The sequence below is a fragment of the Micropterus dolomieu genome, linkage group LG10 (genome assembly GCF_021292245.1).
Source record: "Micropterus dolomieu isolate WLL.071019.BEF.003 ecotype Adirondacks linkage group LG10, ASM2129224v1, whole genome shotgun sequence".
In the NCBI taxonomy this organism is placed as follows: domain Eukaryota; kingdom Metazoa; phylum Chordata; class Actinopteri; order Centrarchiformes; family Centrarchidae; genus Micropterus; species Micropterus dolomieu.
In genome coordinates, this window is record NC_060159.1 from 12,582,086 (window position 1) to 12,599,732 (window position 17,647).

Here is a 17,647-nt window from a genome sequence, read left to right on the forward strand (position 1 = left end):
ACACACATACAAACAAAGCCCTTTTAAAAGATACTGTAGGATTAAGACAGATTTGAAAAGACAGTCGTAGTATTGAACATAAAGAAAGGAAGAAAAACGAATGAGGTCAGAGTTAGGATAAGCAAGGGAGATGGGAAATGACTAAAGAGAGAAAGAAGAGCGAGAAATAGAAGGTCTCACCTGAAGATAGTGCTGCCAGATTTGCATTACATGGGAGGGTTTCAGTAAAACAGAATAACAGAGCAGGAGAGAACAAGGACATTGGTGCAGGGCTGCAACCTCTATTAGCACTACAGTGAAAAAGGTACTTTACTGATATAAATTCAAAAATGGCTCATCATCACATTTTGCCTCTTTGAATAAAGCACGTATATTAGAGGATTTACACCATACCTATTGGCAAATCGAGTGTGTTAGGTTGAGTAGTACTGGGTTATTAGACTCACATTATCAACTTCCTTCTTTCTTTTTGTGGCTGGTAGTGGGCAGGTGCTTATCCATGTATTCAGAGGTCCAGGTGTCAACAAACAAAGTTTGTGTTTACATTCACTAGCAAGGACCACGCCATCAACAGATAGGTTTAAATGATTTATTGATGAACAAAAACATTATGCAAGCCTTGGACTCTGTGGATAGCTATGCATTGTGGTGGAAGCTTCGCTGGGAAATCCGTCGTAGCACCAAGGTATGACGAACTCCCTTATAACCCTGCAGAGAGGAAGAACGAGATGAGGCAACAAGATAGAGTAAAGGGTGGGAGTGCAGAATACAAGTGCAAAGAAGAGGAGATGGGTTAGGTGGGTATTTATCAATGGATGGAGGTGTGGCCTGCTCCTGAAACTCTGCTAAATAGCTTCACTTCAGTGTTTCTCACCAAAATGCATTATTTAAATCTAACCACTGTGTTGCCTGCGTGCTTGCACGATACAAACAAAACTCAGACCTGAGTGTAAGAACATGGTCAAAATGGTCACATCACACCTGTGCTAATGTGCAGTTTGTCAAAATGGGCCAACATGTGTTTGTCAATTTATGCTAAGAACTGTTTAGCCAACTACCTCCAATTTTTGGGCTTTCTTTTTCCCTATATAAACAGATAGAACGGCTGAAGAGATAGACAGGAAATGTGGGAGAGAGAGAGGGGATGACATGCATCAAAGTGCTGTGGGCTGGTAAGGACTCTTGCCTTATATATGGTGTGTATGCTCTACCAGGAGAGCTAACCGGCACACTGATTTGTTTTCTTTTTTAACCTCCAACAAAAAAAACTGTAAGGGGACGTCTTTGGCATTGACTGGCCGGTTGTGGTCATGGGGCCTACACTATGTGCTAGCCACGGATGAAGACTCAAGGTCCCAAACAACCCACAGCCAGCCACGGGCTTCCTTGAGTTGTAATTAGCTTGCCAAAGAATTGCACTCTGAGAGACTATTATGAAGCTAATTGAGCTTAGCTGAGCTAATTGTGTTGTGTGTAGATAACTTTAGAATATTGCTGCTTGTTTAGCAGCCGTAGGGGCATTTGCGTGTGTTTTAAGGCTCATTGTGTGCATTTTGTGGTGGTGCGTTCAACCTGCTGTTGAATGCCTGTGGGCAATGTATTTGTTTGATAGCTTATTAAAATCGGGGATTTCACTTCACCAGGCCACCAGGCAAAAAATGTAAATAATGTTTGATGATGTCATGTCATGAGATGACTAGTTTTTACTACAACAGCCTGCAGGTTCTGGGAAAGGTTCTTTTCAACATGCATAACTCTGCAAAACCCGTGTTCTCTGCTGCATACTTTTGCAAGCTCGTAGAACTGACCGTGCGCCTCACTAAGCAGTGTTGATTTTTTTTGTAGTTTAGCTTTTGCCTCTGGGGCGTGGGTGACGTATTCTTGCTTAGTTTAGTAAATTGACTCTCAGCTCAAATGTTAGCTAATGTTCTGAAGGATGGCTACTTTTAATGTGAAAGAATTTTGTCACGCTGATATTGAATGCAGTAGTGTGCGCAAACGCAAAGAGAGAGACTAGTTACCCTCAGTGGCTCAATTCAATTCAATTCAATTTTATTTATATAGCGCCAGATCACAACAACGGTTATCTCACAGCGCTTTTCATAAAAGAGCAGGTCTAGACCGTACTCTATGATTTTATTTACAGAAGCCCAACAATTCCCACCAAGAGCAAACACTAGGCGACAGAGGCAAGGAAACTTCCTTTTAAGAGGCAGAAACCTCGAGCAGAACCATGGCTCAGGGCGGGCGGCCATCTGCCTCGACCGGCTCAGTACAGTACTTTGAGATAGTTTTTGAATCACAGCTCTAAAAGAGAGAGATCGTTAATGCCTTACAGAAGCAACTAGATCCAATGATGGAACATCGAGAAAAAGAATCAGCAAAAAGATGGAAGGAGATTGATAACATGCTTACTACTGAACCAACTGAACTGTTTATCTGCAATGGATGACTAATATTGAGAGTCTCTGTGAGTGCTGTTAAAATTACTGGAAACTCTTGACATCTTTAGTGTCATAATATACTTTAAAAATCTTTTTGACTTTAAACATTTCTTAAAACAAGTGAAACATTTTGCCAGTGGCACAAGGCTCTTCTCAAAAGTTAAAGTAATGGCAGGACGAGTGAATCACTGCACAACTACGACAGAAAATGACTTTTGATTTTGCAAAACTGATGAAATGAATTTATTCGCATTGTAGTCATGTGAATTCTACTCCCGCAGTTGGAGAGTCTGATGTATTGTAACATTTAACAATAATTCAAGACATTATGTCATTTTTTACTGTGATTCTATAGAAGCAGCTCTGTGATATGAAATAAAAGACGCCTAACTCTGTGTTACAAAAAGCGCTGGATGTGAAAAGAAGGAGCAGCATGAGGTCATGATATCACACAAATGTCTAGTACTCTTGAGAGATGTGTGTCTGTAAGCATGAAATGTTTCTGTAACAGCTGTTTTATTTCAGAGGTGAAAGAAAAGCCAGTAATGCTGCATTTCACATATCAGCAGCAACACCACATCCTCTTTTACAAGCACACACTTCTTCGCATCCCCGGAGCTGTTACTGACTGCTGTATGGATCCCAAACTGGCAGGTTGTTCACTTGTTTAGGAGAATGAAAGAGAGAGAGAAAGCTGGAGAGGAGGTGAAGAGCTGGTTTGAGACCTGGGACAGAACAGTGTGGGTAGTGCAAAGCTGGGGATCCAGAATGACTGGAAGATTGTTTGTGCATGTTTAAGGACAGAGCTGAAGCAAGAAACAAAGCGGGAGATGGAAGGAGAGAGGGAGAGAGGACGTGAACCGAGCAGATCTGCCAAATCGATATGAGCAGCAGGGGAGATGTTTTTATATATATATATATTTATATATGTATATATATATATATATTTTATTTTTTTCTCAGCCCTGCTGTAAATATGAGTGTTGCTGTCTCTTTTTTTAAACACATCAAATAGAAGAGGGAAAGAGGATGGAGCGAGGGAGAGGAGTTGAATATCTGGGTAATACTTCTGACTAAATGCAGTAAAAGTTTCATCAGCAGTGTGTGTGTATCTTGGGTACCATGCAGCTACCTGTGTGTGTGCATGTACGTGTCTGTGTACGTACAGCACACCCACATGTGTGCAGATTATCACTTCTGCGTCCTCTCTATGTGTGTATTCGTGCGTCTTTTTCATTCTTTATGCATGTGCGCGTGTAGCATTTAGTATCTCTTCTCCTGCAATCAGACATTCATTGATGTCGATCTCTTTGGCTGAATGAAGCAAATTACCTGCTCTGCACACACACACACACACACACACACACACACACACACACACACAAACACACACACACACACACACCTCACACACAGTGGAAAGTTGAGTTTAGGAGACCTTTGCTACCTTTCCGAGTGTAGGTGCGATGATTACAAAAAGTTTTGAGAGAGTGGGAGGGCTGTGTGTTTTGCTGTTTAGGAATTCTTAAATCTGTGAGGTCTGCATGTGTCACGGATCTCTACAGATATATGCATCTTTATTTGATGATCTCTGTAGTTTTTTGTGTAGTGTGTGACATTTTATGACCTTCTTGCCCAGGCTTCTCTTCAAAAAAGCAATTTAGAGATCACATTTCAAAGAAAAAAAAAAGAAAATGTGACATATACAGTTCTATGACAGCTAGGCAACTTCATGTGCTGAGGAAGACCGTGTTAAGTAATTGAAGGCTCCAGAACAGCTAGTAAATTGACTTGGTGTTGAGATGCTCACTGGAGCAGAGTTTTAAAAAAAATTTCAAAAACAAAAATGTTTTTACGCTTTGAGACACTGAGAATGCTTCCAGATGATAAAATGATGCGGCCATAAAAAAACATGGAGCCTTTGCAAACATTTCACTCATCACAAATATCATACAGCTTCAGTAAAGAGTTATACCTAATGCTGTCAGAAAGGGTGGAATTGAATGCTTTTTTCCCCACCCTCAAAGCTACTTATACAGAAAAATATATGTGGAATAATGGGAGGCTAGTCTCAACAAGAAAATTTACCAGTTAAAGCCCCTCAAAACATGGATTCATATTCAAGGTATTTCTCTATAACATTAAATATTAATGGCTAAAGAAGCAACAAAGTCCATAAAAAATATCCATAGGTATTATTTTGATAAGAATTAAGAGCTCAAAAACTCACATAATCTGCTTTATTGGGGTTGTTTGGGTGTGCTCTGATCAGACAGAGGGCTGGCAACCAGAGATGCTCACAAGTCTTTGAGCTACCGTCCAAGTCAAGTCTCAAGTCACTCCTGGTTATAATGAATGTTGTATTACCTGCTGTGTTCAATCCAGGATGCTTATAAAACTGCATAGCTATAAGGAATTCTGTAACTGTAACCTGTTTTTCACTTACAGAGCACAACCATGTAATGTGCAATGCAATTAATGACTTATTAAGGTAGGTACATTTATTTGTCACAATATAACAGGTTAGTGGAATTGAGTTTTGTAACTCCCTTCTGCTATATAGCAGACAATATACATTAATACAGAAGCAATTATAAAAATGGTAACGGAAATAAACTATAATCAGCGGAGCAGTGCTGAGGATGAATTTGAGCTTAAAAGTCTGACTAATTAACTACTGTGAGTCAACACATCCCCCAAACTTTCAAACCCAGGGTAACATTAACTAAATAAAACTGTAATTGTAACCTTTTTTTCACAGACCACAACCACGTAATGTGCAATGCAATCAATGACAGCTTGTAAATTACTGTAAGTCAACACATTCCCCAGACTCTCAAACCAGTGTAATGTTATAACTTAATAAAACTGTAATGTTACATGATCAACCCATTTGCAGCCAGCGTTAATAATTAACATGTTGGCAGCCAGTGGGACGTAATCATTACATTAATAGACCACCACAACTTTGGCAAGCAAACAAATGCTCGTTCATCTTTTGTGGACGAGTCTGAAGTCACTGCCTGTGCAGTCGGATTCGAGTCTGAGTCTCAAACTCGAGTCCCCATCTCTGCTGGTAACATATGATAGGCCTATGTGTCATCACTTTTAATACAAATGGTGCTAAACTCTTGATTGGTGCACAGAAATACATCACCCTTTTTCCAACTCAGCCCACCCCCTTCAAGCCAGTGATTTGTGTGTCTCACATGAAATAACCAAAACTGTTGAAGGAAAAGGGAAAAAATGAAGAAAAAGGAGAAGGTGCTCTGAGTATAGTATGCAGTAACCTATATACTCCTTCTGGTGTTTACTTGATCAGCTTCGCTTCTGCTCTGAGCGAAACTTTTCCAAACAATCCAATGTAATGACAGGCGAATCGAAGCTAACCAACGACGACAGCAGCAACAGGAACAACAGGTGTTTGTGTTTCCAAGGGATTCAAGCCAGAGGAGAATGAGGCAATCAGTTACCATGGCGATTGTAAAAGGAGGAGGAGGGGGCGCAGAACAGTTCGTTTGGAGAGTGTCACTTACAGGCTTTGATGATGATAACGGCTGCTGCCGGGGTAAACAACATCAGAGCGTTAAAATACTGAGAGAATTGGGCACTCCAGAGGATCAGGTTGTGTTCACTAACAGCTTTTTCTCTCCTTCTTCAACTAACCTCCTCCTCCTTCTTACTTACCCCCAAACAACCCCCCCCCCCCCCCCCCCCCCCCCCCCCCCGACACACACACACACACACACACACACACATACATAAACACTCACCCATCAGACAAGGCTACCTGCTACTCCCTCCCTGCAGGCGTCCTGCCGACCTCGTGATGAATGGCAAGGATCGGCGTAACCATGGCAACACTCTGACACAGACTTCCACCCATGAGCAGGGTCGGCATTTGGTCAAAAAAGATTGTTGGAGTGTATTTTCTGTGTGTGGCCTGTTTGCAGAGGATAAGCTGGGGAAGTGTTTATGGGATGCTCTTTTTGGAGGGTGTGACGTCCTCCGGGGTTCGTTAATGCGTCACACAGCGAACGGATGTCACACTGCCACTGGATAGATGTCATCAAGCATGCTCCAGTGGATGATTCTCTCACTTTCACGGGGGGTGGGGGGTGGGGGTCTGAAAACCAGCGAGGCAGCACTTACAATGACAGGCAACGAAGCTTTTGAAGCCCATTGAAATGACAGATAAAGAAAGAGGGGAGTGTAGAGAGGGCAATGAAAAGAAGGAGAAGAAAAACAAAACACTGATGAGATAACACTCCTGGTAAAAGCAGAGTGGGAGGATGATCCAGAGCAAGTCGAGGAGAAGTGATGAATTAAGAAAGGAATCCAGCGAGAACTGCAATGGAAATGCGGGCAAAGTGAGAAGGGTGTGTGTGTGTGTGTGTGTGTGTGTGTGTGTGTGTGTGTACTAGCAAAATGGAGAGAGAAAGAGAGAGAGATGAGACAAAATGAGCGAGAGATGAGAGCAGTGGAGGATGTTGAAATCTTAACTAACAGAAGCGCTGGCACCACACTGAGAAGAAGAGCTGAAACCAGACATCAGGGCTTTAGGCTAATTAAGAAAAGAAAGAAGCTTTAAGTGTGTGTGTGTGTGTGTGTGTGTGTGTGTGGGCGCGTGCACACATGGGTGTTTTTCCGCTGTGTGTGTGAGTCCCTGTGGATATAGTCATGCTTGTGTTTGAGTATGAGAAAGAAGGAAAAATAAGGTGTTCATGTGTGTGTTTCTTTGTCACACTGTAACATCATGTTACCTCATGTGCTCTAAGACAACTTACCTCACTCTCTCTCCTGTCTTGCGTATTTAGCTCTCTCTCTCACATACACGCCACATGTCAAACTGCCTTCTCTCTTTTTGTGTGTGTCTTCCTATCGTCATCTTGTTTGTGCCTTCATATCTGCGGGTGTTTTTTTTATCGGCTTAATTACCAAAAGATATCTATCTGGCAGTGGAATTAGCTTTAGAGATCAGGCAGCAACACAATATTGTCTCCTTGTTAGTTGGGTCATAGTTCTGATTACTATTCAACGTGACTGAACTGCTGTTAGGCTCCAATAATGTATCACACAGGAAAAATCGCCTTTTTGTTTTACTGCTTTTAATAGGTGTGGCCATCATTCTTATTGGTTATGATAGCATTTTATTTAGCATTACCTCAAGACGTGGTGGCAGTCCAACATGAGCGGTCAGACAATCACAAACAAACACCAAGTTTAGTCAGATTATCTGAACCACTGCTTTGGAGAGCAGAGCTTAATTTCAAAACTCCAGTGTGCATTCCAAAGTTTCCACAGATCCAAAATATGTCAGGCTGAACTTTGGGGAAATGTGTATAAAGTCACGCATCATCGTGCATCAACAGTATTTCCATTTGATGAAGCGGTGCAGCCTTAAAAAACAACATGTCTTGGGTTTGAGTATTTCACTCAGTTCAAACTCCATGTAGCAACAAACCAACATAAAATGCTTAACCGAATATTAAACCAAAAATGAACACATCAAAAATGTTTGTTAAAATATCTCATCACATATAGACAAACTATGTGTGTATACAGCAAATACACAAACTCTAATTTATATTAATAAGGAATGATTGGTGAAAGCTTTTGCATTTGTGTCCTCTTCAAAATAAGCAGGTTAAAACTGGGGGCTTGTTCATGTTTCGTACATTTGACTGTGTGTATTTCTTGCCCTTTTGGACGCCCTACAAGCAACGCTGCCACATGCCCAGATTTCAGTTGGTGAGTAAAATGATTGATAGGAAGAAAAATAGGAGCCTTGTGGGAAAGAATCATATCACATTACTGATTCTCTGGTTACAGTTTTCCCAATCGCTTTGGCCAACAATCGTGGAATGACTATAAAACTTTGTCAAACTATATGACTATTTATATGAACATTAGGTCACTTGTTCACACGACTGTAGTCATTTATAATTGCTTTGGCACAAAATGCTCTGAGTAAGCCTTGCAGATCAAAATACTGCATTTGTTTGCTAATAAATCATATTTCTCTCAAATGCAATTATACACATGCTCATTAAGGGGACCAATGATCACAATAATCTGTCACACATATATTAAATACATAATAGTTGTGTGGTATTGTTAGAGTCTGCCCGTGCAAGAGGAAGGGGCATCCTCTCAAATGAGATACAGGCAACAATTATAGACCATGTAATCAACCATGGCCTAAGTATGACAGAGGCTGGTCGGAGAGTGCAACCTAATCTGGGCATCAAATTAATCTTTTGTTGAAAGTATAGTGTGTGCCATGACTAACATCAATACTATTCAGCTGCTTAAAAAAAATAATGTTAGCAATTGTACAATTTTTCAAAGTAGGAAACTATCACACATTCAGAGTACACTGTCATTTGACAAGATGTCTTTTCATTTTGATTGTCTTGGCCTAAGCAATGATAAAAGAACCTTTTGTTTTGATGACAATGATTTATTCATTGGTGGATTTATTTACATTTGAAACATGAGTTAATTCTTTTGATTGAGTAATCACCTTTTGCAGGTCACATAGAGTGGTGTGCTGAATGTACCACCTGGTGTGAGGATTGTACTTAGGTTTTTGACAATTGTAAGTTTGTTTCAGTAAATGTGCCAAATCAATTGAGAAAAAATGTAAGAGAAACATTTTGACATTTATTGAAATGTTGTCCTTCAAGTTATGATCTTGACTTTAAAGATCTTAGTCCTGGTTGATTTAGCAGCAGCCATGGTTACTGGTGAGTGTAATACTACAGCAAACACTCCTTGAGCAGCTACTTTGTCAGAAATACAACAGAAGACCAGCCAGTGTATCTTTTTTTTTTTTTACAGCCCATCCACACAGACTCGAGTTGTTTTAATAAAGAAGTCTGTCAATAATAATTGCAGCTTCAATGTGATTTCATGCTGTGCGCATGGAACAATAGACTAATTTCCTATAGTGCAACTCACTGCCATGTTTTCATTAGACTCTCTCTGCCCAGTAAACATCTATGTCAGTGGTCGGCAATAGGCAGCCCGCGGGCCAAAGCTGGCCAGATTACTTTGATAGCGGCATACTGGGGACACGAAAATAAGCGTCCATAGATTGATGTGGACCAGTCTCCGGGATGTACACACTCCTGCACATACTTAATTGCAAGATGTAATATGATCTCTTCACAATCAATTTGTTAAAAAAGGAAGAAAAAATACTAGCAGCAATTGAAGATTGAACACTCAACCCCCTGAACAGGAATCCTGTGCACTACCAACTAAACTAATCACACACACAGTAAATGTTGGAATATAAATGGTCAATTGACAATGTTCTGGCCCGCCATCTAGTGACTTGAAAAAATCTGACTTATTTGCCGACCTATGTCTTTCATGTAGCCAGTTTGCAAAAAAGGCTTTCTGCCAAAAAGCCCAAGCTCAGACAACCCTGATGACATCAGGGGTATTTTCTCAGACTTGATAAAACTCCCCCAGAGCCACGGAGGACATTATACAACAGTTTTAAACATGAGTTTCATGTATAAAAACTGTAAAATTCAGATTCCATCAGCAGTCAGTGTAGGTTTAGTTGTCAGTACTGACGTTATTTTACTTCAGCCGTCACAGCTTTACCCTTGTTGTCTCTGTGACCACTGGAGTATTGCTGTTGATTCAGTCTTGCCAGTGTCCTCTCACCACTCTTACATCTCGTCTTGAATACCTGTACTCATTCTGTCAGCATTTCTGTGTCTGACTCAGCATCTCTGTCAGAGTCTGGGTCATCACGACCGCTTGGTTCTCTCATCACTGATGTCAGAGTTTGGGCTTCATCTCTCCTCCCCGGCTGACTGGACATGTCAATCTGTGTCTTGTTGATTGCAGAAGTCTGAGCATGACTCGAGGCAGTTTAGCTGTCATAGGTGTGACAGTCACTGCCTTGGTCATTTTCAGTGACACTAATCTCCCACCATCCTCATGTCTCACAGATGTTATTGATTTCACCTTTCTTCATGTTCTCCTTCTCTTGCAACGTCTGCAAGCTTTACCAAGTGGGCATGGAAATGTCATTTTCCTGGAACCAAAAAGGTTTACATGGGTTTTTGGTAAACCTTCCACAATATTTTCCAAAATACATTAAAAGAGATGACTTATCTTTCATGAGCTAATCATGAACAGCTATCTACTCTCTTCCTCTCCGCAGAGACTACAGAGCAGATCCAACCACCTAGGACCTTAGACACGGAAATGGCATAGGCATCGCTATGTAGCCTACTTACCCATGGCACAAAAAAACCAAATCAACATCTCAGGCTGTGGGCTTCATATGTGCACCATGCCCAATCAAGGCATAACAGATGAGTGAGGAAAATGTTAATCATGCAGGTCAAGTAAAGTTTTGGGTGCCATTAATGATGCAGTTGATGCAAAAGAGCGCCATTCAAACTTTAAATGGTAGAAAATCATGTAGAAAACCCGATTGAAAATATGGCATGTTTGTTTTATGTTTTCATTTGTCTCCTCATCGCTCAACAGATCTCAAACTTGTTTTAGTCGCATGCTTTATGCAAGTAATTATTTATTTGCCAAGTATGTTTATTGTGAAGCCCTGTAGTGGCCATAGACACACAAAAACACACAAACTTTCTTCCCATGTTTTGATTCATTTGTGTTCATGATATATACAGTATATATATATATAAAGACAGCCAGCACAACAGACCAGCCTTGTCTTGCCTAAAGAGAGGCTGTATTTATATCTGTCTATACTGTCATTGTGCTTTATTGTCATAATGTATAGCCTAAAGAAAAACAGCCAGCACTGGTGCTGATACAGCGGACTGTGAGCTGTAATTTCTCCAGTAAACACACCGGCCTCTTCCGCTGTCACTTCAGCAATCAAAATGTGGGAAGAAATTGTATCTTGTGCGCAAGAATTATTTAAAACATGGGAATTAATAGTTTTTTTCTCTCTATGGCCACTACTCTGTTGTTTCCATTGATTTTATTGATACATCTAACTTTTCCACCTCAGCTTACTGGAAGTTCGTGCAGGGATTTAACACTTCTACATCACTGCAGCAAGGTTAAACACCTGGAGGTCAGCAAAAAAAGTAAACAGTAAATGTATGTTTTTATGGACATAAACCATGACATTCTAATGTACCCTCTTGAAATGACATCTGTTGCAGCAACTCTGAAGAGAATACAAAATGCTAAGTACAGCATTTTGGTAAAATTGTACAAAAGCAACAGTTTGCTTAATCATCATGTCCTATTTTACTTTGAAATGAATCCCCATGATTCGAGTGGCTTATTTTTATATACTGTGAATCTCTTTGTCTGCATATTTCTCTCAGAAACTGTATATTTCTCAAGAATTTACATGGTAAATTAAGTGTAAACCTATTGTATAGTGTTTTTATAGATAAATGCGTGTATCTTTCTCTGCCACCAGTTGTGCTGCTTATTAAGCATCTGTGTGTGGTGTGTGTGTGTGCTTACAAACTGCACGTCTCTCCTTACATCGCTTACAGCTCACATTCATGGTGGCACATTGAATTATAACTCATCCCCCAACAAATCAATGCATGTTCACATTTTAAACGCAATCTTCACCAGCCGTCAATCAATGGGCTCAAACAGAAACAGCCCGCCTGATTGGTTTGAGCTGTGGCCTCGCTTCCACAGTGAGATGCAGCCAATCAAAGGGTGTTAACCTCAATGACTCAAACATGAGGGGATCAAAACTGCATTTTCCGAACCTGTTCTCACAAATCCAATCCAATACTGGTGAAAAAATGAGAATGTGCAAGAAAAGAGCAAAACTATTGAAAAAAAGATCAACTGTGGCTTGTTTTGATTTCTTTGGCAAATAAGGCTTTGATTAAGTTTGAAAAATCTAATTGAGTTCAACCAGGTTAATGCAGCTCTCCAGTGACTAATTAAGTTCATATCTGTGGCGGTTTGTGTACTTGTTAATTCATCCCCTTAACAAACCACTTTTTTCTTTCTTCTGGTGAAGCCCTTTCCGTACTCTAATGGAATTCTAATACTGTATTCGAATACTCCAATAGTCAATAAAAAGCCCACTAATGAATGACACACTTACCTACAGAGCCATGAGCAAAAGTCTTCCTTTTCTCTCTGTCTGTTTGCAAACACTTAGAGATGCTGCATGAAGATTATTTGTCTGATTACAAACTGATTGAGCCTACGCCTGCACAATCAGCGCTGCAATGGACACAATAATGTAAAAGTTTTCTATTCATTTAGTCACCCCATTTCATTGCCATGGTAACTAAATACAACAACAACCCAGCTTGTCTTGTATTTTTGTGCTCTAATTTTACTGATTAAGGAAAATCAGAAGCCAAAATGCAGGTAAACAGCAATTGTATTGTCAATTTATGGACCAAAGCCAGTTTTATGAGCACCAAAGGAAGACTCAACACACACACACACACACACACACACACACACACACACACACACACACACACACACACACACACAGAGGCTTTTTGGGCACACACCACTTGAGTCCTTTTACATGTTTGAAAGCCACTACAAGTCCCTTTAATCTGTGAAACCCAGAGTTACTGTTTGGACTGTCCAACAAGTGAGTCGCGTACTGTTGCCTTGGAGACACTTACCCGTTATTAGTTTGTCATTGGAAGTGTGTTTTCTGACAAGGGCTTAAAAGCACCTAAAAGTGTGTGTGTGTGTGTGTGTGTGTGTGTGTGTGTGTGTGTGTGTGTGTATGGTGGGCTTGGATAAAAAGGCCTGGAATATTTCCTGGGTGTGGAATAATGTTTCCATTGCATTTAATGTGGAGATATGTGTGAATATGTGATTAACCATTTGATGCACAAGCTATGCAAATCCCTTCTAATGCACAACATGGCCCATATCTTTTGAAATCATTTTAAAACAAAAAAGAAGATATTTAATGACTACTTGAAATATTAAATGATGGAATAAAATTATTTCAAAAGATATAGACTGAGATAGCAAAGAAAATTACATAATGAATAGGGGTCATTTTTGACCCATGTTGTGCAATAGAAGGGTAGTGATGCAAAAATGATATTTATTCAAAAAGTAACAAAGGTAAAATGAAAATAATGATTTGTGGTGATCATAAATAAGGTAATTAAGGAATACCTGGAATACTGAATAATGAAATTGATTTATTGCAAATAAGAGATAGGAACTTAAAACTTTTTACCCATGTTGTACATCACAAGGTTAAGAAGTATGCTTCTAAATGTGTGAGTGTGTATATGTGGGCGTATGTGTACATTTCCAAGAAGATTTTTAATAAATGAAATCGCAAGTCTTGGTTTGCTGAAAGGATGATGACTGTAATCAAGCGGGTGCCTTTCCATAACAGCAACCTCAAATGCAGCGATGACATTTCCAAAGGTGCATGCTAGATGGAATATTAAAACGCTGTGTCACGCCAACTCTTTTAATGGCTTGTCTTTGTGCCTTAAAAGCTGCTTGACATTTCCTGTCAGGGTCCCCGGCTGTTTGGTTTCGCTGTTTGAAGTTTTGCTAAAGTTGAATCTATTGCTTTGGATTATTACACACTTTCTATGTATTCGTTTCAGTACTCCATTTTGTCAAGTGGTTATGGTAAATTGAGCTCTCACTGAGTGAGATAGGTGCACATTATTTTCCACTGAAGGCTAGAGAGATTGTATAATAAGTCAGAAGAATAAAAGATCACTTGATTGGTTTTTGGATGATATAAGAGGTGTGTACGAATGTCGATAAAAATTAGAAAGAGCAAGGGGAGAGAGAGGATTGGACATAAAAAGAGAAAGTAGTGTTTGTGTAAAGAATGTAGTTGATCATCTCTTTATTTTTTTATCAGCTTGTTCGCTGAAATGGAGCAGGACAGCCCCTCAAAATACTGTCTGTGCATGGACAAACACACACACACACACACACACACACACACATCCTCACACCCGCTGACCTGATAAGATCAACGGTAGCAGCATACCTGTCTGCAAAAAGAAAAAAGAAAATCCCCTGAGTTTTTCAGGTTAGTGAGTAACAGTCATGTCTTGTCGCATTACGCTGCTTTATTGCTCTTCTTCAGTTTCTTTCTTTCCCTTTTGTAGTAGCTGTTATCCTCCATTCTCCCTCCGTCTTTTCTCATCCTGTTGCTCTTTTGCTTGCTGAGGCTCATCTAAGCACCAGAGATGTGCCTGGAATCGATTGTCTGATTAATATAGGAGACAAACACAATAAAAAATTGATTTGAGGCTTATTATTGACCAGCTTTAATAATTAACCACGGTCTTAGCTCCCTGCAAGTTCGTGTTTATGTGCGTGTGCGTGTTTTGCCGCATATGTAGATATTGTTGAGACCATGTGCTACTTTATAGCAAGTGGTGGCCACTTACGCACACAAACACCAACGGCTGTAAATTTTTCTAGTGTTAAATTAACTCAGCAGTTCTGTGCCAACGTATATAAAGACTGGTAGTGTTTTTAATTTTTGACTGTTAATGATTTTTCAGTGACGTTCTATTAGGTGATCAAAAACAATGACTGTTTATTCACTCTTAAAGCTGATGTGGCTCCAGGGCAAGGGTTCCTATAATCTAAATGTTAATGTCAAGTGTGTTTCACGCAGTGCTTGTTATCAGAGTACATTTAACACTGAAGCTTTTGCAATTTTGAAGATAATGTCTGTGTGTTTTGAAGTGGGATGTTTACTGGATGAATTGTTTTGTCTATTAAGTCATTACACACAATACCATATCTCTCAGACCTAAGTGGCCTCATTTAGAGACAACATGGACGGATGAATTTTGACACTTCGCTCCTGCAGTAGGAAAAAAAAAATCACACTGACGGATAAATTGGGGGCATTCTGATTTCACCATAGTGTGACACCATTTTGTCATTTACAAAACAGATACCAAATGAATATCGTAGCCTACTGTCGATGAAAGATATATTTGAAAACTTGGAAAAGCACTGCATCCTGTACTTAAAGGAGCTATATGCTAATATGCTATTGCAAAATAGCCAATCTTAGCATTAACCAATTCGTTCTCACTCCCAAGTTGTTACATATGGACACATGCTAGAAACCAGGCTTTCAACCAGGAAACCAGTTTTTGTATTTGTAGGTTACGTAGTTTGTGTAAGTTGTATAAGTTGTGTGACTTAAGTTGTAAGTAATGTTACGTAAGTGAAGTCATATAAGTATGTAACATTGTTATTTAAAACCAAACCATCATGTTTGTCTAAACCTAACCAAGTACTTTAGGTGAAAAAAACTGTATTAGAACATAAACAACGTTCCGTTTCACAACATTAACCAGCAGTTTTATTTTGAAAGACCGACCAGACGTTACATATTTATTGTAACTTGACCGGATGTTGTATATGTATTGCTGCTAACTTGACAGCAGAGCTCTACATGTCCACAAACAATGCTAAAGAGGTACACAGGGCGTTGAAAAGAGACATCAAGGGGTGTTGACCATATGTGAAGAGTTAGTAGTGAGAATGTGTTGCATTAATAGTTGTTTACTTACCAGTCTAGAAGAAATGTTGCACTTCATCTCTTTACTCGCCAAGAGCTGTCTCCAGTGGTAGAAATCAACGCCATTGTAAACTGCTGCTTTGCTTTCATTTCTATTACTTCTTTCTTTGCAGCCAAATGTGGTTTGTTGCCCTCAGGGATGCGCTACTTCTTCATGTTCTCACATTGGACTGAGGGCAAACTGAACGCTACAGTGACTCACTATCTCCTCTTGAGGTACAAAGTTGTATTACAAGACAGGACAGGCCGGTGCTATTTGGTTAGCATACAAACTTCAGGAAACATCCCTGCAGCACGAACATGGACATCTTTGACATAAGTTCAAAACTGTTATTTCTTCACATTCTGTTGATGATTTTAGTTAATTTCTGAATGCTGTTTTAAAATGGATCAGCATTTAAACCGTTAGAAGATAAGTGATGGGTTCTGAGATTGCTTATCGGACTATAGCCTAAACAAGACAGGCACAGAAGAAGAAGTCTTGGCATGGAAATCCGTTATCTGGATATCTGCTGGCTACACTGGAAGCCCTGACATATTGGTTGTTACCCCCAGAGGCTAAACTGTTGGGTCCCGAGATTGTGGGCAACGTAACATAAGTACTACTCCTAACAAGAACTTTTAATGCTTAAATATTTATTTGATTGCAGGAGGAGAGAGAAGATCATGTTTCAACTAGGAGCATTTTCCAAGTTGGGGTGGAGCTCTCCTTATGGACCTCTCTTAAACAACCCAATCCTTTAATAATAGTACTGAAGTCTTAATCATAAAAGTACTTGTTAGGAGTACAAGCTGCACTTCATAATTAGCAACTTTGGAGAGGCAGACGGTGAGGCATGTTGTGATTGACTACAGGACTTAGGAAAAAGTAACATCTTACATAATTAAGAAACGTCAGGTGATATACCTGACTAAAATTAACACTTTTCAATGAGTTTTACAGCACCTGCCAAGATGGTGTATTATCTAGAAAAATAGTGATAAAAAAATACATGGGATGTGGCACACTTGGCTTACGATACAGTGGGAGAGTGCTGTCAATTAAGCACAGCCCTTGTACAGCCACAAAGAAGAGCTCTAATTAAAATCACCAGTATGGGTGTTTCATAGGTATGCAAAGGCTTTAAAGCAATTCTATGTAATGCTTTATCCCTTTACAAATGAAAATTTGATTCAGAAGCAAGTTGCTCAATTTGGTACACTCAGGGGTTTTGCTGCTACAGCCTTACTTGGTCTGGTGTGACCTGCTGTTTATGGTGACTAACATCAGGAAACTTTCAGTGACAGTAGAACGCATGAACCATGGCTTGTAAATGTGTAATTCTCATTAAAGCAAGCAAACAATGTCATTGTTGTAGAGTGGACAGTAATTATTCCTTCTACTAAACTGAAGTCATTTGTAAGAGAAAAATGATCCTGATAAGCTGATTGTTAGGTGTGACTAATTAAGCTGTTGATCTCAAAGAAGTACATGACCTTGACATTGTTGTTTTATGTGACCCACCTGAGAATAAGGAGAAAGATTCTCTCATGTCCCATGTGCTTCTCTAGCTGTGCTTTTAACAAACCAGGACTTCATCCATTGAGCTCATCGCACTGTCGCTTCTGACATTTTCCACATCTAGGCTCCCACCTCCTCACAATT

General features: G+C 39.8%; 1 long non-coding RNA gene across 1 annotated transcript; it reads right to left on the reverse strand.

The window, feature by feature from the left end:
* Positions 1–575: 575 nt before the first annotated feature.
* On the reverse strand, positions 576–12,653 carry LOC123977506. Its single transcript, XR_006826695.1, has 2 exons — positions 12,541–12,653; positions 576–708 (listed from the first exon to the last, which is right to left on the reverse strand). It is a non-coding gene; the product is annotated as an uncharacterized LOC123977506 (long non-coding RNA).
* Between the last annotated feature and the right edge of the window lie 4,994 nt (positions 12,654–17,647).